The 21,763-nt window shown below is 46.8% G+C and overlaps 2 protein-coding genes across 3 annotated transcripts in view; one reads left to right on the top strand and one right to left on the bottom strand.

The window, feature by feature from the left end:
* Positions 1 to 1,516, bottom strand: part of stil (STIL centriolar assembly protein) — a 92,044-nt gene extending 90,528 nt beyond the window's left edge. The window contains exon 1 of the mRNA XM_072510943.1: positions 1,282 to 1,516. The gene's annotated coding sequence lies outside the window, so the exon portion shown is untranslated. The remainder of the gene's footprint in view (positions 1 to 1,281) is intronic.
* A 141-nt stretch (positions 1,517 to 1,657) lies between these two features.
* The window catches only part of cmpk (cytidylate kinase), a 43,160-nt gene continuing 23,054 nt past the window's right edge, over positions 1,658 to 21,763 (top strand). For both annotated transcript variants that reach the window (XM_072510942.1, XM_072510941.1), the window contains exon 1: positions 1,658 to 1,760. The gene's annotated coding sequence lies outside the window, so the exon portion shown is untranslated. The remainder of the gene's footprint in view (positions 1,761 to 21,763) is intronic.

Below are 21,763 nucleotides of genomic sequence, written 5' to 3'. Positions count from 1 at the left end.
TATGAAATGATCATCTACAATGGTAGCATAATTAGGAACCATGTTGGCCACATGCCAATGAACACTAGGTAACAGTACTTCAATTTCTAAATTTTCTGATTACTCACTTTATTTCTCACCTATTCAGAAACAGTTCTCCTTTTCTTGTTTGCATTGACCACATATCACATGAGATGCAACAATTTAAATGCTTGATTATCTCCACAGAAGATGCACAGAATTAAAATAACAAAAAAAGTATTTCATCCAAATTTGTTAACTCAATGAAAACCAAGGACTTTTAAGCAACCTTTCACTCACAAAATTACCCACGTCATCATAATAGGATTTGGATTATTTTCACCATCTCTCACCAAAAGATCAAGATTATTCTCTTTACGTTTCACAGTTGGGCCTTGACAAACCCCATGAAAAGCTGACAGCAGACAAAATACCAAATTCTGCAGCGTTACTACAAAGCTTAAATTCATGGTGAGCATGAACATTTTAAACACTAACACAATTATTTCATCCGAAAGACAGCTCTGCTCACCAGCGTATTTTGAAATGTTATGTATTGACCTGGATAGGTCTCCAGGGGTAGCGGGTATTGAACATAACCTGAGTATATCATACACTTGGTTGGCATAGAGAGATTGGATCTTATAATTTTGCATGATTTACACCAGTCATTAATATTTTGCAAGAGGAAGAATATTTACTTTTCGTAACGAGTCACATTTAAGTGAACCGACTTTTCAACCTCACAACATGCACTCTAACCGCGAGAGACTTGACAGGTGAGAAAGATATACAGATGCTGACGTTCCAGCTCAGATGCCCGATTAGGTGGAACCTGTTAACCTGGAATTTAGCAGCAAGCTAAAAGGAGAAGTTATTGTACGAAGTCTTACAACACCAGGTTAAAGTCCAACAGGTTTGTTTCGATGTCACTAGCTTTCGGAGCGCTGCTCCTTCCTCAGGTGAATGAAGAGGTATGTTCCAGAAACACATATATAGACAAATTCAAAGATGCCAAACAATGCTAGGAATGCGAGCATTAGCAGGTGATTAAATCTTCACAGATTACAGAGAAGTTATTTGACAGGGGATATTTTTGTCCTTTCAATCCCTACAGATCAATCAACGGCATAATCACACGGCATTTCTTTGCAAAATACAAGGGCTGTGGAAATCGATAACTTCAATGGGGGCAAACTCAAAAACAAAAATAACCTGAAGGGAGCCACAAACATAACAATTTTCCTTCGCTCTTTAACACAATCGTATCAAAGCTTTAACCTGGAAAGGCCACCGATCCTCTTCTTTTCTGGGACTCTGCTGGGCGCCTGCTCCGATTCAATCGCCCGCGGACAAAGCCAGGTTCCTCAGTTCAAATATTTCCTGACGATTCCCAAAGGCACCGACGGCCACTTACAGCAGTAAGCAAGCGGATTGCTCTTCCCTCTCATTGCCCCCCACTCCCATGGCACTTCCTTTATCCGCGGCCTGCATTCAAAAGTAAATATGGCGCCACGTTCCGTCCCCGGCGCGAGAGCACCAATCACGCGCCGCCGCTCCCGCGCTGACCAATCACGCGCCGCCGCTCCCGCGCTGCCCAATCACGCGCCACTTCTCCCGCGCTGCCCAATCACGCGCCTCTTTTCCCGCGCTGCCCAATCACGCGCCACCTCTCCCGCCGCGCGGCAAGCAATTTGATCCAACCGTCACTCAAGTCAATTGGCGGATAGAGCGCTTTCGTTCGCCTCCGTCGCTGCAAGGTAATGAAATGATTTCCTCAAATCTGTTCCTTCAGTTGTAGCGTCACTGTAAGCAAGAAAAAAAAAAGAGAATGCTATTTGTATCTGCAATGAAATAGGGAAGAGATATCTAATTAGTCAACCGCGTGACCCCAGTGTGGAAAGTGGAGATGTCAGTCTGTGGAATATATACCTGTTCAGTTGGTACATTCACAGACTATTAAGAGTACTAGGATCAGAAATCCTCTTTCACAGGCACACTGAGTATTGGGAATCCTCATTCACACACACACACACACACACACACTGCGTATCAGGATCAGGAATCCTCATTCACACACACACATTGAGTATCAGGATCAGGAATCCTCATTCACACACAGCCACACAGAGTACCAGGATCAGGAATCCTCATTCACACACACACATTGAGTACCAGGATCAGGAATCCTCATTCACACACACACATTGAGTACCAGGATCAGGAATCCTCATTCACACACACACACTGCGTATCAGGATCAGGAATCCTCATTCACACACACACATTGAGTACCAGGATCAGGAATCCTCATTCACACACACACACACTGAGTACCAGGATCAGGAATCCTCATTCACACACACTGCGTATCAGGATCAGAAATCCTCATTCACACACACACACACACACACACACTGAGAGAACCAGGATCAGGAATCCTCATTCACACACACTGAGAGAACCAGGATCAAGAATTCTCATTCACACATATACACACAGATGACCATGATCAGGAATCCTCTTTCACACACACACTGAGTGGGATCAAGGTCAGGAATCCTCATTCACAGACACACACAGAATCAGAAATTCTCATTCAAACACTCACATAGGACCGGGATCAGGAATCCTCATTCAAACACACACATAGGACCGGGATCAGGAATCTGCATTCACACACACAGAGTATCAGGATCAGAAATCCTCATTCACATACACATTCAGAGGACCAGGCTCAGGAATCCTCATTCAAACACACATACGCACGTGCGCCATCACATGCACACAGTACCAGGATCAGGAATTCTCATTCACACACATACACACCGAGTACCAGGATCAAGAATTCTCATTCACACCCACACTGAGAGGACCAGGATCAAGAATCCTCATTCCCACACACACTGAGAGGAACAGGATACTCATTCACACACATTGTGAGGACCAGGATCAAGAATCCTCATTCACACACACACACAGGACCACAATCAGGAATCCTCATTCACACTCACACTGAGAGGACCAGGATCAGGAATCCATTCACACACACACTGAGTACCAGCATCAGGAATCCTCATTCATACACACACACCGAGTACCAGGATCAGGAATCCTCATTCACACACACACACTGAGTACCTGGATCAGGAATCCTCATTCACACACACACTGAGTACCAGGATCAGGAATCCTCATTCACACACACACACACTTGAGTACCAGGATCAGGAATCTTCTTGTACACACACACACACATTGAGTACCTGTATCAGGAATCCTCATTCACACACACACTGAGTACCTGGATCAGAAATCCTCATTCACACACACACACACTGAGTACCAGGATCAGGAATTCTCATTCACACACACATATTGAGTACCTGGATCAGGAATCCTCATTCACACAGCCACACAGATACCAGGATCAGGAATCCTCATTCACACGCAGACACACTGGGTACCAGGATCAGGAATCCTCATTCACACACGCACTGAGTACCAGGATCAGGAATCTTCTTGTACACACACACACACACACTGAGTACCTGGATCAGGAATCCTCATTCACTCACACACACTGAGTATCAGGATCAGGAATCCTCATTCACACACACACATTGAGTACCTGGATCAGGAATACTCATTCACACACACACACTGAGTACCACGATCAGGAATCCTCATTCACACACGCACTGAGTACCAGGATCAGGAATCTTCATGCACACACACACACTCGTACACGAGTACCAGGATCAGGAATTCTCATTCACACACACATATTGAGTACCTGGATCAGGAATCCTCATTCACACACAGATACCAGGATCAGGAATCCTCATTCACACGCAGACACACTGGGTACCAGGATCAGGAATCCTCATTCACACACGCACTGAGTACCAGGATCAGGAATCTTCTTGTACACACACACACACACACTGAGTACCTGGATCAGGAATCCTCATTCACACACACACACTGAGTATCAGGATCAGGAATCCTCATTCACACACACACATTGAGTACCTGGATCAGGAATCCTCATTCACACACACACACTGAGTACCACGATCAGGAATCCTCATTCACACACGCACTGAGTACCAGGATCAGGAATCTTCATGCACACACACACACTCGTACACGAGTACCAGGATCAGGAATCCTCATTCACACACACACACACACACACACTGAGTACCAGGATCAAGAATCCTCATTCACACACACACATTGAGTACCTGGATCAGGAATCCTCATTCACACACACACACATTGAGTACCTGGATCAGGAATCCTCATTCAAACACACACACTGAGTACCAGGATCAGGAATCTTCATGCACACACACACACTCGTACACGAGTACCAGGATCAGGAATCCTCATTCACACACACACATTGAGTACCTGGATCAGGAATCCTCATTCACACACACACACATTGAGTACCTGGATGAGGAATCCTCATTCACACACACACTGAGTACCAGGACCAGGAATCCTCATTCACACACACACTGAGTATCAGGAATCCTCATTCACACACACACACTGAGTACCAGGATCACAAATCCTTATTCTTGCACACGCAGATTATCAGGATCAGGAATCCTCATTCATGCACATGCAGAGTACCAGGATCAGGAATCCTCATTCATGCACACGCAGCGTACCAGGATCAGGAATCCTCATTCTTGCACACGCAGAGTACCAGGATCAGGAATCCTCATTCACACACACACACACTGAGTACGAGGATCAGGAATCTTCATGCACACCCACACACACGAGTACCAGGATTAGGAATCCTCATTCACACACCCGTAGAATGCCAGGATCAAGAATCCGCATTCACACAGCCTTAGAAAGCCAGGATCAAGATTCCTCATGTGGGAACCCCATCTCGCTCAGTTGGTCTGACCCTACTGCGTGAGGGGCCTGGTCAGATGGCTCTGTCCCCAGTGTTTCTCAGGCCCTGTGCGCATGCTTGCAGCGACCTCACCTGTGGTGTTTTCCCACTCCACCATCACAGAGCGAAGTATGTCCGGGTTCTCTGCCCATCAGGGTGCATAGGGTCACAGAGATGGAAACGACCCAACTGATATGGATGATTGAGGCTCAAAATCACGACGAGGCAAGGAACCAAACTTAACACAAAATTAAACCTTAGCGAGAAAGACAGACATAGAAAACCCAGAAAACAAAATTCCCATATACAGTACAACATACAGCCTCCTACCGTTTATAGAGGTCCATAGTTTTGTGCCTTCCTGAATATTTCTTCCCAAGTCCGTTCCTCTGCACAAAATCATTTGCTTTTTCCGGCACGTTAAAGAAGCGGTACCTGACTTCCGGTGGCAATATGTAGAGGGGAAGTCGCACGTTGGGTCACTCCAGCTTGAGATTTTCTTTAGGAGGTTTAAAGTCCGGTCCTGGGAGGATTGAAGAAAGGGAGATAATAAGTCGTTAAAGGATGCCAAAAGGATTACAAAAAGCAGTTGTGAAGAAGGGAGGAAGCGAGGGTTCGCTGTTGAGTGAGAGGGCCAGCAAAAGGACGAGCAAGGTGGCGGAGGCTGGACCGCATTGCTTACAGTGGAAACGATGACTGAGGTGATGGCTGTGGAGATGGAGAAGCAGTTTGCGAGGCACATGGAGGAGTGGAAGGAGATGGCAGTCACACTGAAATCATTGATGGAGGAGGAAATTGCCCCGGTGAGGGGAGCTGTGGCAAAGACATCAGCCGAGGTGAGAGAGCAGGGTGAGAAGATAAAGGAAGTGGAGGAGGCCATGTCGCAGCACAGCGACCAGCTCATCTCGATGGGAGACAAGTTGCGGAGGGTGGTGGGGGCTCACAAAGGGCTTCGAGCAAAGCTCAAAGATTTGGAGAACCGCTCGAGGCGGCACAATTTGAGGATTGTGGGCTTGCCCGAAGGGGCAGAGGGCCCGAGGTCAATGGAGTACTTCGCTAAGATGCTGGCGGAGTTGATGGGGGAGGGGGAGGAGCCCTCCTGGTATGAACTGGGCCAAGCTCATCGGTCATTAATGCTGAAGCCAAAGTTAAATGAGCCACCAAGAGCAATAATTATCTGCTTCCATAGATACCACATGAAGGAGAGTGTGTTAAGCTGGGCGAAGCAGAAGCGGGAGGTGCAGTGGGCTGTTGCTGGAGTTCGGATATACCAGGACTTTATGGTGGAGCTGGCAAAGAGATGAGCGGCGTTCGGCTGAGTAAAGGCGGCACTGTACAACAGTGGAGTGCGATTTGGTGTGGTGTACCCGGCGAAGCTGAGGGTGACGTATGACACCAAAGATTTTTATTTTGAGACGTGGAGGCTGCTGAGGCATTCGTAAAGGCAGATGGCTTGGGACAAAAGTGAGGAGTGGAACTGGAGAGGGGTCATGGACTGTGATTGGGGAGCATTTGTATAAATATTAAAACTTTCTGTTCATTGACCTGTTGTGTAACTTACTTGACTTCACATTGTTCAGTTTGATTGGCATTCTTTGTTGCGACGGTTATATGTTATTTTATTGAGTTGTATGGATTGGATTGTTTTTTTCTGGGATTGGGTGGGAAGGGGGGCGGGGTGGTAGTTGGCTAGTGAATGGAGGTGACGTGGGGGGAGGGGCTGCGGACATTGGAGCCTGGTGAGCAGGTTTCGATGGGCCTAAGAGGTGAGACGGGGGTGGGGGGGAAGTAATCGATACTGGGTGAGGTTTTTTCAAGAGGAAGTGCGGGGGGGATTCTGGGAGGGAGGAGGGGGTTCGATGTTAACAAGGATAGGGGCTGGTCAGGCTCTTGGGGCAGGGCCCGGTGGTATGATGATGGTGGATAAGAGGGGGCGGGGGGGTGAGAGACTCCCGGTTGGGGTAGTCACATGGAACGTGAGGGGGTTGGGAGGTACAGTCAAGACATCAAGGGTGCTTGTGCATCTTAAAAGCTAGAAGGCCGATATAGCAATGCTGCAGGAGACTCACCTGAGGGTGAAGGACCAGGTGAGACTTAAAAAGGGCTGGGATAGCCAGGTGTTTCATTCTGGATTTGACAGAAGGGCTTGAGGGGTAGCGTTAATGGTCAGGAAACGGGTACGGTTCCAGATGGAGACGGTGGTTGCAGATCAGGGGGGCAGGTATGTGATTGTGACAGGGGCGCTGGAGGGGAGGTTAGTGGCGCTGATAAGTGTGTATGGTCCCAATTGGGATGATGTAGGATTCGTGAAGAAGGTGTGTGGGGCTGTCCCTGACTTGGACTCACACAAACTGATAGGGGGGGGGGGGATTGGAACTTGGTGCAGGAGCCAAGGTTGGACAGGTCATGGCCGCACTCGCTGGTACTGTTGGCGGGGGGGGGGGGGGGGGGGGCGAAGGCGTTGACTGGGCTAATGGTGGAAATGGGAGGGGTGGACCCTTAGAGGTTTCTGCACCCGAGGGAACGGGAGTACTCGTTTTTATCTGCGGTTCATAAGGTGTACTCGCGGACCAACTGAGATCATGCTCCGCATTGGGTGGATATGGTATTGGAGAAGGGGGTAGTATAGAGGCAGGATTGGAAATTAGATGTGGGACTGTTGAGGGACCAAGGGTTCTGTGATAAAATTGAGAAAGTAATTGATGAATATGTAGGTTTTAACTGCATGGAGGAGGTGTTGAAGGCGGTTGTAAGGAGCCTCTAAAGCGGTGGTGAGGGGTGAGGTTATCTGGTATTAAGGCTAGGGTGGACAAAGAGGAGAGGTTAGAGTGTCCGAGGGTAATAGATGCGATGTTGAAGGTAGATAGGAGTTATCCAGAAGTTGGGGATCCAGTGAAGTGGGAAAAGAGGAAGGAACTACAGGCAAGGGTTGACCGACTATCCACCAAGAAGGCGGTACGCCAATTGAGGTGTGCAAGGGGTGCAGTTTACGAGCATGGAGAGAAGGCGGGAGGGATTCGGAGGGAAGCGGCAGCAAGGGAAATTGTTCAGGTGCGGGACAGGGCAGGGTAGTTGGTGGTTTTTCCGGACCAGATTAGTAAGGTCTTTGAGGAATTTTATGAGAGGTTGTACAGGTTGGAGCCACCTGGGGAAAACCGGGAGATGCAGGAATTTCTAGATGGGCTGGAGCAACCGAGGTTAGGGGAGGGGGGCAGGGCTACATTGGAAGGGGTGATAGAGGAGCAGGAGATGAGAGATGCGATTGGGAGGGTGTAGTCGGGGAAGGTGGCAAGGCCGGATGGGTTTCCGGTGGAATATTACAAATAATTCAAGGTTAAGCTGGCACCGCTGGTGGTGGGGATGTTTGAGGAGGCGACAGGTAAAGGGGTGTTACCACAAATTTTGAGGCAGGCATCAATTTCCCTGTTGCTTAAGAAAGATAAAGATCCGACCGAATGTGGGTCATATAGGCCCATATCGTTTTTAAATGTGGACGCGAAGATGTTGGCGAAGGTACTGGCAGGTAGGCTGGAGGAGTGCCTCCCGAAGGTGATAGGTGAAGATCAGACGGGGTTTGTGAGAGGGGGCAGCTCTTTTCGAACATTTGGAGGGTAGAACGTAGTTATGGCACTGGCGGAGGGGAAGGAAACACAGATGGTTGTGGCATTGGATGCTGAGAAAGTGTTTGACCGGGTAGAATGGGGGTACTTGATGGGAGTTCTGGAGCGGTTTGGGATTGGACCACAATTTGTGGGCTGGGTAAAGCTACTGTATAAGGAGCCAAGGGCGAGTGTTTGCACAAATAACGTCAGCTCGGGATATTTTTCTCTCCACCATGGATCTGGGCAGGGAAGTCCTATGTCCCACCTTGTTTGCACTCGCGATTGAGCCATTGGCCATCGCATTAAGAAGTTTGGGTGTATGGAAAGGGATAGTGCGGGGGGGTTCTGGTAGAGCATAGGGTGTTCTTATATGCGGATGATTTGCTGTTATACGTGTCAGAACCAAGTGTGTCAATAGGGGGAATATTGGAGCTGCTTCGGGTGTTTGGGTCTTTCCTGGGGTACAAATTAAATCCTTTCTTGTGTAATCACATCCTTCCTATAATGAGTCGACCAGAACTGCACACAGTACACTCCCTGTGGCCTAAGGAGCATTTTATACAGCTCCATCATAACCTCCTTGCTCTTATATTCCATGCCTCAGCTAATAAGGACAAATATCCCATATGCTTTCTTAACCACCTTAACTATCTGTCCTGCTGCCTCAGTATACACCCCAAGGTCATTCTGTACTTCCTAGCGTCCCGCCATTCATTGCGTATTCCCTTGCCTTGTTAGTCCTTCCTAAATGCATCATCTCACATTTTTCAGGGTTAAGTTCCATTTACCACTGTTCTGCCCATTTGACCAACCTACCTATATCACTCTGTAATCTGTCTTTCCTCCTTGCTATTTACCTCACCACTAATTTTTGTGTCCACTACGAACTTACTGATCATACCCCTCACATTCCTGTCTAGATCATTAATGTAATGTCCGCACAGGTGTCTGGGTTCTTCTGTGGCCGACAGGTCCTGGTGTGGGACTCAAACTCGACTCAGAAGCAGGAGCATAAGCAACTGTTTCACTTAGGTTCCCGCCTGTCAGTTTTAATAATGATAAATGTTTAAACTTTCTATTCGTGTTTTTAGATGGAATCTACAAGAAAGGTGATTAAATGCCTATCAGGCATGGTCATGGTCAAAATTTGATGGATTTCAGAACACAATATGTAGCCGAACAGGCGCCGGTGTGTGGCGACTAGGGGATTTTCACAGTAACCTCATTGCAGTGTTAATGTAAGCCTACTTGTGACACTAATAAAGATTATTATTATAACAGATTGACAAAATGCATTTGGGGTCCTCTGAATTGGTACTAGTCTCTTTTGTGCAAAGCTGTTTCATATAGACACAATGGTGATTCTATCTGTTGTTTGGCTCTTGGAAAAAAGACCTGGTTGGATCAGATAGAGTGGTAGTGTTGTAGTGGTATTGTCACTGGACTATAATTCAGAGACCTAGGGTAATTCTCTGAGGATCTGAGTTCAAATCCCACCATGCTGGAATTTGAATTCAATAAAAATCTGGAAATAAAAGTCTAATCAAGTCCGTGAAACCACTGTCGATTGCCATTTAAATCCATCTATTTACCTTTAGGGAAGGAAATCTGTTGTCCTTAACTGGTCTGACCTACATGTGACCCACAACAATGTGGTTGACAGAAAGCCAATCCGTTGCATCCACGGAACAAAACTGGACAAACCATTGGAAATTGGAAGAGCTGTCTCCCAGACCAGTCAAGTACCAGCCTGACATAGTCATACTCATGGAGTCATACCCTACAATGAAATAACACTGGCAGGATAGACCCAGCTGAGGTGACAGCACAGTGGTATACATTTGGGATGGAGTTACCTTGGGAGTACACAACATAGATTCTGGACCACATGACGTCTCATGGCATCAGGTCAAACATGGGCAAGGAAACCGCCTGTTGGTTACCATGTACTGCAAACTCTCTCTCTCTCCCTCCCCCCACACACACACACCAGCTGATGAGTCAGTACTTCTCAATGTTGAAGACCACTTGGAGGAAGTGCTGAGGGTGCAAGGGTACAGAATGTACTCTGAATCGAAACTTCAATGCCCGGGCAGCACGGTAGCATTGTGGATAGCACAATTGCTTCACAGCTCCAGGGCCCAGGTTCGATTCCGGTTTGGGTCACTGTCTGCGGAGTCTGCACATCCTCCCCGTGTGTGCGTGGGTTTCCTCCGGGTGCTCTGGTTTCCTCACACAGTCCAAAGATTTGCAGGTTAGGTGGATTGGCCATGATAAATTGCCCTTAGTGTCCAAAAATTGTCCTTAGCGTTGGGTGGGGTTACTGGGTTATGGGGATAGGGTGGAGGTGTTGACCTTGGGTAGGGTGCTCTTTCCAAGAGCCGGTGCAGACTCGATGGGCCGAATGGCCTCCTTCTGCACAGTAAATTATAATCTATGATAATTACCAAGAATGGCTCAGCAGCACCACTACTAACTGAGCTGGACGGGTCCTAAGGGACATAGCTGCTAGATCGGGTCTGTAGCATGTGATGAAGGAACAAGGAAGGGAATAACATACTTGACCTCATTCTTATCAATCTTCCTGCAATAAATGCATCAGTCCACAGCACTATCAGTAGGAGTAGCCACCGCTCAGTCGCTGTGGAGACAAAGTCCTATCTTCACATTGAGGATACCCTCATTCGTGCTAGGTAGGATAGATTTCAAACAGATCTAGCAACCCAAGACTCCAAAGGTGTTGACTAAAGGGTTCATTCAGTTTTTCATTACGTATGGATTGTCCAGAGAGGTTCAATCTGACCACGGGTTACTGAAATATTCCAGGAACCTATGCACAGTTTAGGAATATAATAACTGCATATCACCCCCCAATCAGAATCCTCTGAAGTCTCCGACTGTAACTCAGAGTTGTAGAGTTTTTCAGAGGATGCCGGACGACGGGGGAATTCTCATTGGGCTTCTGAGGGGTCATCAGGGCATCTTCTGGGGTACCTCAGGAATACAAACATCTGGAGACAGGAAACTAGTCAGTATCTTACTATTGACAATCCTAAAATACATCTCATAAGAGATCTTTATTGAAATAGCAATGCTCTATTGATTTCTCATCTCATTTTGTCAGTCCAGATCTCTTTAATTTCCATATTAATTTTTGTCATCAATATTTCCCTTAGGTGTGCGTGAAATGCATCTACCTGATGCAATATATAGTTGAATCCCCATTCACTTTCAAAGACAGATTGTGGCAACAATTATAGGTGGGATAACGAGGTGCTTGGGAATGATTACAAGTCACTTATCTAATCAAGGGTTCAGAATCCAAGAAGATTAGATTACAGTTTTAAAGTTGCATAATAAATAAATATCTATTGCACTGTTTTAATTTTGGGAAGGAATTTGTTCCTCTTCTGGATACGTTTTGTGCGAGTATGGTGTAAATTTCTGTGTTTCTCCAAATTCTTGCACACAATTCCATTTACACACATCATTACTGCAGACGCACTGAGAAATAATCTCTAATTATCTTATTACAAGGGGAAAAGTGAAAGCAAAAGAAAAGGAAATGTATTTGCAATATTAACAAGACTCCTAGTCCCAGTGCACTCACAAGGTCACCTTCACCCACTGTGAGAATGCATGATTGTGCGTGTCTGTGTGTGTGTGTGTGCATGTTAATGAAAACCCAATCTGGGATTGAGTGAGATTTATGGACACACACTCCTCTCACCCTCTCTCTCTCTCTCTCTCTGACCCCTCCTCATGCTCCCTCTCTTTGACCCCTCCTCACCCTTTCTTTCCCAGGTAAGTTATTTTAAGAGCTAATTAAGTAAATATTGAGGTAGATAGACTGATATTGTCTGTTGAAATGTCCTGGAAGAGAGTCGCTGTTAAATTTACTTACAAAGTTCAGTAATACAATTCAGCTATACCTGTGATAAAGTTGTGCAAACATCTGGTTGCAGGGAAAATCATCAAAAGAATATAGTGCAATTTGTTGAAGTCCACTTGCTTGCTCATGGAACATCCTAACCACATTGTAGAAAAAACCTATCTCTTGCTGCTAGAATTCAGTCTAAAGCCATGCAGATAACTGGGGCGGGATTCTCCAATCCCGCAACAGAGTGTCCAAGCCGTCGACACGACGGCGTGAACGGGCCGCTCCCAGGACTAATTCTGGCCCCTACAGGGGGCCAGCACGGCGCTGGAGCGGTTCACGCCGCTCCAGCTGCCGATCCCAGCACAAACTGTGCGCCGTGGGTTCCGCGCATGCGCAGCTGCGCCGGCACTAACGAGGACATGCGCAATGGCGCCAACGCACATTTGCGCAGTGGCCTCCTTCAACGCGCCGGCCCCGACGCAACATGGCGCAGGACTACAGGGGCCGGCACATAGGAAAGGAGGCCCCCAGCCACAGAGGATGGCCCCGATCGCGGGCCAGGGCACATTGGAGGCCCCCCCTCCCTCCCACAGGCCGCCACCCGACCCTTCAACGCCAAGGTCCCGCTGGCGGGACTCGGCTCTTTTCTTACGGCTGCTCGGCCCATTCGGGCCGGAGAATCGGCGGGCCAGCCGTGGAGAGCGGCCCGCGACCGGCACCACACCAACCATGCCGGTGCCAATGGCGCCGATTCTCCGCTCTGCGGAGAATCGCGTGCCGGCGTCAGGGCGGCGTGGCCCGTTCGCGGAGATTCTCTGGCCCACGGCTGGGAGAATCCCGCCCCTGATCTTGAGGGCAGGACCTCCTCTGTGTCAGACATTTATATCACTAGAGCTGTGGATAGACAGTTTAATCATATGCAAGATTATGGTTGGTGATACTAAGGCGTCAGATCTCCATGTTTATGTCAGCAACAGAATTACTGCAGTTACCCCTCAATATGTCTCTCTCATTGTAAAAAGAGGGGGTGAGGATGGTTCAGAGAGAGAGAGGGTGAGGATGGTTCAGAGAGAGAGAGAGAGAGAGCGGGTGAGGATGGTTCAGAGAGAAGTGGTGAGAATAAGACCATAAGACATAGGAGCGGAAGTAAGGCCATTCGGCCCATCGAGTCCACTCCACCATTTAATCATGGCTGATTTCAACTCTTTACCTGCTCTCTCTCCATAGCCCTTAATTCCTCGAGAAATCAAGAATTTATCAACTTCTGTCTTAAAGACACTCAACGTTCCGGCCTCCACCGCCCTCTGTGGCAATGAATTCCACAGACCCATCACTCTCTGGCTGAAGAAATTTCTCCTCATCTCTGTTCTAAAGTGACTCCCTTTTATTCTAAGGCTGTGCCCCCGGGTCCTAGTCTCCCCTGCTAATGGAAACAACTTCCCTACGTCCACCCTATCTAAGCCATTCATTATCTTGTAAGTTTCTATTATATCTCCCCTCAACCTCCTAAACTCCAATGAATATAATCCCAGGATCCTCAGACGTTCATCGTATGTTAGGCCTACCATTCCTGGGATCATCCGTGTGAATCTCCGCTGGACCCGCTCCAGTGCCGGTATGTCCTTCCTGAGGTGAGGGGCCCAAAATTGCGCACAGTATTCTAAATGGGGCCTAACTAATGCTTTATAAAGCTTCAGAAGTACATTCCTGCTTTTATATTCCAAACCTCTTGAGATAAATGACAACATTGCATTTGCTTTCTTAATTACGGACTCAACCTGCAAGTTTACCTTCAGAGAATCCTGGACTAGGACTCCCAAGTCCCTTTGCACTTCAGCATTATGAATTTTGGCACCGTTTAGAAAATAGTCCATGCCTCTATTCTTTTTTCCAAAGTGCAAGACCTCGCACTTGCTCATGTTGAATTTCATCAGCCATTTCTTGGACCACTCCTAAACTGTCTAAATCTTTCTGCAGCCTCCCCACCTCCTCAATACTACCTGCCCCTCCACCTATCTTTGTATCATCGGCAAACTTAGCCAGAATGCCCCCAGTCCCGTCATCTAGATCGTTAATATATAAAGAGAACAGCTGTGGCCCCAACACTGAACCCTGCGGGACACCACTCATCACCGGTTGCCATTCCGAAAAAGAACCTTTTATCCCAACTCTCTGCCTTCTTCCTGACAGCCAATCGTCAATCCATGTTAGTACCTTGCCTCGAATACCATGGGCCCTTATTTTACTCAGCAGTCTCCCGTGACCTTATCAAAGGCCTTTTGGAAGTCAAGATAGATAACATCCATTGGCTCTCCTTGGTCTAACCTATTTGTTATCTCTTCAAAGAACTCAAAGAATGTTTCAGAGCGAGAGAGAGAAGATGAGGATGGTTCAGAGAGAGAGGGTAGTTCAGAGAGTGAGGGTGAGGATGGTTCAGAGAGAGAGGGGGTGAGGATGGTTCAGGGAGGGCGAGGATAGTTCAGAGAGAGAGAGAGGGGGTGAGGATGGTTCAGAGAGAGAGAGAGGGTGAGGATGGTTCAGAGAGAGAGAGAGGGTGTGGATGGTTCAGAGAGAGAGCGGGTGAGGATGGTTCAGAGAGAGAGAGTGTGAGGATGATTCAGAGAGAGAGAGAGTGTGAGGCTGGTTGAAAGAGAGAGGGGGGTGAGGATAGTTCAGAGAGAGAGAGGGGGTGGGGATGGTTCAGAGAAGAAGGGTAAGGATGGTTCAGAGAGGGAGGATGGTCCAGAGCGAGGGGATGGTGATTGTTTAGAGAGAGGGAGGGTGAGGATGGTTGAGAGAGAGAGGTAGTTCAGAGGGTGAAGATGGTTCAGAGAGACAGAGGGTGAGGATGGTTCAGAGAGAGTGAGGGTGAGGATGGTTCAGAGAGAGAGAGAGGGTGAGGATGGTTCAGAGAGAGAGAGGGTGAGGATGGTTCAGAGAGAGAGAGAGAGAAAGAGGGTGAGGATGGTTCGGAGAGGGAGGATGGTCCAGAGAGAGAGGGTGAGGATGGTTCAGAGAGAGAGAGAGAGTGAGGATGGTTCAGAGAGAGAGAGAGTGAGGATGGTTCAGCGAGAGGGTAAGGATGGTTCAGAGAAGAAGGGTGAAGATGGTTCAGAGAGGGAGGATGGTCCAGAGAGAGAGAGGGTGGTGATTGTTTAGAAAGAGGGAGGGTGAGGATGGTTCAGAGAGAGCAGAGGATGGTTCAGAAGGTGATGATTCAAAGAGAGGATTCGGACAGAGTAGGTGTTTGAGGTGGGGTCAGAGAGGCGGTGAGGGAAGAGGGGGAAGGGATCAGAGAGGATGAGGATGTTTCAGAGAGAAAGGGTGAGGATAGTTCAGGGAGAGAGTGAGATTGGTTCAAAGAGAGAGAGGGTTAGGATAGTTCAGAGAGAGGGAGGGTGAGGAGGGTTCAGAGAGGGAGGGTACGGGGTGTTGAGAGAGGGACGGTGAGATTGATTCAGGGAGGGTGAGTAGAGTTCAAAGAGAGAGAGGGAAGTTGAAGGGCCATGGAGAGAGAGAAGGTGAGGATGGTTCCAAGAGAGAGGGAGCGGAAGGAAGTTTCTGAGACAGAGAGAGGTAGGGTGGGAGGAGGGTTATGGGAGAGAGCAGGGTGAGGAGGGAACAGAGCGAGAGATGGTGATGAGGGGTCAGGGCGAGAGAGAGAGAGTGAGCAGGGGTCTGGCAGAAAGGGTGAGGAGGAGTCAGGCGAGAGAGAGCACGAAGAAGAGTCAGGGAGTCAAGAGAGAGTGAGATGGGTCAGAGTTGGATTTACAATGATCTCATTGAATGGTGGGGCTGACTCAATGGGCCAAGTGGCTGATGTCTGCTCCTAAATCTTATGGTTTTATGGCGTACGATGACACCTCGAGGCATCATAGTTAAAACATGAATCCCATTTTTGCAGAGCTTGATCCTGATAAAAACGTGGGATTGACTGTGCAAACACCTGCTCTTTCAGATACTTTATTAGCTGCCTACAATTAAGATCCATTTCTTTAGAAATATGAATCTGGCAGTCAAAAACACAGGAAATGGAAGATAAAGCAAGAGGATGAAGCTAAGCAAAAAGACAGTTTGTCATTTTACTTTGAAAAGTTCAAAGTATTGAACAGTGCACACTCATCGTTATCCAAAAGTATGGATGAATTATCTGATAACTTCGACTTGATTTCCAGAGATACCACATTGCCTTAAAAAGTTGAAGTGGACTCAGAAATGACAATGGAACTACAAGATATTGATCATCATGAAACGTCCAAAGCTCATATTAAGGCTGTGCGTGCGTTCATTCAAAGATGTAAATTATCTGGAAGAATTGATTCAACATTATTGGCTCTGTTTGGGCAGCACGGTGGCGCAGTGGGTTAGCCCTGCTGCCTCACGGCGCCAAGGTCCCAGGTTCGATCCCGGCTCTGGGTCACTGTCCGTGTGGAGTTTGTACATTCTCCCCGTGCTTGGGTGGATTTTGCCCCCACAACCCAAAGATGTGCAGGCTAGGTGGATTGGCCACGCTACAATTGCCTCTTAATTAGAAAAAATGAATTGGGTTCTCTAAATTTTTTTTTTTAATTATTGGCTCTGTTTGAAAAGTGTCTTATTGGAGAAAAGTGCTGAGACATGTTGCCACAGTCAAACTGCTGTCTTCTTTGGGACTACCTTTAAGAGAACATGATGTGTCATCATTGTCAAATAGAAGAGGTAACGTTTTAACCTGCCTTGAGTATCTCAGTGAATTTGATGAGGTTTTCAAACAGCATTTGAAAAGTTATCAATATTGTGGCTCAGGGAAGACCAACCTTTTATCACACCAAACTGATGATGACTTCATCACTGTAATGGCAGTGCTAACTCACTGCTACTCTGTTCCAGGAATGCCTACTATAATGGCAGAGTGGCTCAGAAACCAATTCTCTGTTGAAATAAAAGATGCCAAATACTATTCCATAATAGTTAATTCAACGTCAGATGTGAGTCATGTGGACCAATTAACATTAATTTTCAGATGAGTGACCAGCACTAGTGAAGTTGTAGAGTGATTTTGTTCAGCAAAAATCCCGCACTTCCAAGTGTCTGGAGACAACTGTTTTGGAAATCATTGCAAATTCAATTTTGGCACCAAAAATTGTCGTGAAAGAGCTTCGATAAAGCAGGAAAATATTCAGGTCTACAAGCAAGACTGAACAATGCACGCCCCTGTGCATTATTCATCCCATATTGCAATCACTCCTTGAATTTAATCTGCAAAGCTGCTGCTGAATCCCGTGAGGGAGCTGGATATTCTTTTGACTGTGTTCAAAACGTGTATTCCTTTTTTTCGGTTTTCACGCAGTGATGGAATATGTTGCAATCATGCTTGGAGCAGACAAATAGAAAATATTTGACAGTCAAAAGAATTTGTGACACCAGGTGGTCTGCTCGTGCAGATGTTGCTTTGCCTTTGAAAATGAACTTTGCTGATGTAAAAGAAACCTTATTCGACAAAGCCACATCAAATTCAGGAATACCATGTGTGAGAACAGAAGCGTAATCCTTAGCAGAGAAGTATGAAAAGTACAATACAGCTGTTTTTACTCTTTCGTGGAACCATCTACTTCAAAGAGTGAATGCCACCAGCAAATTGCTGCAAAATATTGACATAAAATTATTGAATGCTACACAATTATTAGCCTCTGTTAAACATTTTGTCACGTAAGTTTGAAATGACTATAGCCCAGTGGAAGCAGAGGCACTAATATTAACAGAATATGTATCCCACTGATGAGAAGTGTGCAAGACACAAGAACTTATTTTTCTTGAAACTAGAGACAGTGAAATCAGTTTAAAATGGATAGAGAAGATTATCATTGAGACAATGTTATTTGTGAAACAAAAATGGTGCAATTGCAGAGTAGAAGTGAATCTCTGAAGAAAACCTTTGATTTATTTTGCGTGCTTTATGACAGAGGTTTGGATGAAAATGCTAAAAGCCACTTCAGTAACAAATCAAGTGAATTCTACCGGGAGAACATATAAACAAATTTTTTTGAAGATGAAGTCAAACAATTCATTCATTTCATCGGCAATGATGAGCTCTGTGCTGCGGGATCACCAGCTGATTTGTATAGACTTGTACATAAGCTTTGCACGCAACCTTTCCAAATGTGGAAACCATTCTGAAAATATTTTTAAACAGTACCAGGCATAAATGTTTCCGGTGAACGTTTGTTTTCTGTAGTGAAAACAGTTAAAAACTATTTGTGAAGTTTTGACAAGTTCAGCAATATTGATAAATGAAAGTGTGTCTTTAAAAGATTTGGGCCCTTGCCTTCTCAACCATGGTCCTCGCCTGAGGTTTGGTGATCCTCAAGTTAAATCACCACCAGTCAGCTCTCCCCCCTCAAAGGGGAAAGCAGCCTCTAGTTATCTGGGACTATGGCGACTTTACCTTTACCTATAATGTTGTAATTGATGATTTTGTAAAGAAAATGTGTAATAAAAAAGCTATCTTTATTGCCATGCCAACAAGGGATGGAGCAAGAAAATCTTAAAAATCTGTCCCTCTTCCATATTCGGTGCAGACTCGATGGCCCGAATGGCCTCCTTCTGTACTGTATATTCTATGTTTTATATTCTCTTGTTTAATTTCTGTTTTTCAAAATGGACCATTGCTGGTCTGATATATTAGTTGCAGCTGGTCACATGTTGGTAGTTCTAACCACCATCCTTTCAAGACTGGCCTTCAGAAAGTCTCTAGGACAAAGAATGGAATCCTGCAAGACAAAGACAGTCATATTCGACCTGGACTCCACTCACATGAATTTATGGCAATAACGTCTTGAATTTTTTGAGAGGAAGTAAAGAGGTTGTAATAATTCCCGGAGATGTGGAGTGAAATGCCAGACTGGTTTATTTTAAACTAAAATTAAAGCCACTACTGCGCACACAAAACAAACATCCCAACCCAGGACCATCAGGAACTGCCAGTCCAGGAGCTACATTGAAAGGTCCCGCTGTGAAGACCCAGCATGCCCTTCGAGGTAAATAAACCTGAGTTTATTATAGTCATAAAAAACAACACTATGGCGCCATACACACAATAAATCCCCATTGGGATGACCTAGATGCCGATCCCTGTCCGGGCTGGCTTTTACATTATCCGGTAACGAGCACCAGCTGGAGGCTCCGCCCATGAGCAGGAAAGCTCGTATTCCACTGGTTCCATGGGGAATCGATTCTGGTATTTCTGTGGGCCTCAGGAGGGCTATTAGACATTCCCTCCCACACCTCAAGTAAAGTTTCCTTACAGCTGAGTGGAACACCAACTGAGGGGGGCCTTCTTCATCACTATACCAATGGCTGCACCGCTGCCAGTGGCCAGACTGGATTGGAGTGGGGGTGGGGGTGTCCATCAAGTCGTCGGTTGCCTTTTTCATGACGAATAATGGAGGGTCACTCTCAGAGATTTGGCTCCGGTTCCGGCGGCGCCTGTATGTGCTGATGCTTCCGAGTCCATGTCCGAGGCTGAGACATCGTTGTCCTGTTAGTTCAGATGCTGGTCCACAGTGGGTTGTGCCTCTTGACTCTATGGAGGTACAAGGGATGGTGGAGGCACTGATGTGCCTGCCATGGGTTCCTTACCCTTGAGGTGGTCCATGTGTTTCTGTACACTCTTCTCTCGGGTTCTGACTGGGTTTGAAATGGGCCCCGTTCTCTCCATCATGACCCCTAGGGACCCAATGGGCGCTGTTCCTGAAATTACAACATGAATGGCATCTCCTGATTTAAAGCCTCTTTCAGGGGTCCGGTGGTCATGATACTTCTTTAGGAGGTCCTGTTTTGTCTCTACTTTCCCACCTGGACTTGGAAATGTCAGGCTCAGGCAAGTTGAAGGCATCGGCCCATTAATAGCTCCACCGATGCTACTACTGTAGAGGTGATGTGGAGATGCCAGCGTTGGACTGGGGTGAGCACAGTAAGAAGTCTTACAACACCAGGTTAAAGTCCAACAGGTTTGTTTCAAATCACTAGCTTTCAGAGCACTGCTCCTTCCTCAGCTGAATTCCTGAAGAAGGAGCAGTGCTTCTCCTTCTCCTTCACATGAGGAAGGAGCAGTGCTCCAAAAGCTAGTGATTCGAAACAAACCTGTTGGACTTTAACAAAGCATTGTAAGACTTCTTACTACTACTGTAGTGACATGAGGCATGGTCCTATAATGGAATAAGACCCTTGCCAGCTTTGTATCAAGGGAGCCCAAAATTTGTTTCATCATGCCTTGTTTGAACCACCCGTTCCGTAAAAAACATTTGTGGACAGGTGGTATGGAGCAATCCGAATGTGCCTTGCCTCATTGGCACACACATAAATGGTTGGAACTCTCACTAGTGACCAGTACCTCTGATTTCCCGTGGGTGCTGTAATTTCTCTACGGTAGTTGTCAATGGGGTGGTGGGCATCCAGTGCACATCCAGCCACTTGGAGTGGACATCTATGAGGGCCAGAAACATGGACCCATGAAGGGCCCAGCGAAGTCGACGTGCAAACAGACCCAGGGGTATCCTGAGCAATTCCATGGATGGAGCGATCCTATGGGTGCCTGGTATGCTTTGCACTGTTTTACCGTGCTTTCAATGTCACCGTCAATTCCAGGCCACCACATAGCTCTTCACTGGCATCTTCATTTTTGAGGTCCCAGGCTGTCCACTATGCAGGTCCCGTAGGATCATGTGTCGACCCGGCCGTGGAACGATCACACGAGCTTCCCATAGGAGGATACCATCCTCCACACTGAGCACCTGCTGCTTCGTGATGTAGGGCTCTAACGCTTCCGGGGGCCTTCTTGTTACCCCCCCGTGCAGTATGATGTAGCGTAGCTTTACCAATGTGGTATCTCTCTGGGTCCATGTACAGACCTGCGCGGCTGTCACGGGCGGAGTGTCTATTAGGTTCAGTGTTGCCTTGAGGGTTTTCGCGGAAGTTAACTTTTATTTTATGATAGTAAAAGTTTCTTTAAATACATTAAAAACAAATGGGAGGCAAAAGTAGACATTGGGCCGCTCCAAAATGACGCTGGTAATCTAGTGATGGGAGACAAGGAAATAGCTGAGGAACTAAATAAGTACTTTGCGTCAGTCTTCACAGTAGAAGACATGAGTAATATCCCAACAATTCAGGAGAGTCAGGGGGCAGAGTTGAATATGGTAGCCATCACAAAGGAGAAAGTGCTAGAGAAACTAAGAGGTCTAAAAATTGATAAATCTCCGGGCCCAGATGGGCTACATCCTAGAGTTCTAAGGAGATAGCTGAAGAAATAGTGGAAGCGTTAGTTATGATCTTTCAAAAGTCACTGGAGTCAGGGAAAGTCCCAGAGGATTGGAAAATCGC

The sequence above is a fragment of the Scyliorhinus torazame genome, chromosome 7 (genome assembly GCF_047496885.1).
Source record: "Scyliorhinus torazame isolate Kashiwa2021f chromosome 7, sScyTor2.1, whole genome shotgun sequence".
Lineage (NCBI taxonomy): Eukaryota > Metazoa > Chordata > Chondrichthyes > Carcharhiniformes > Scyliorhinidae > Scyliorhinus > Scyliorhinus torazame.
Note: the sequence above shows the minus strand (reverse complement) of the source record. Positions and strands in the feature narration are given on the sequence as shown.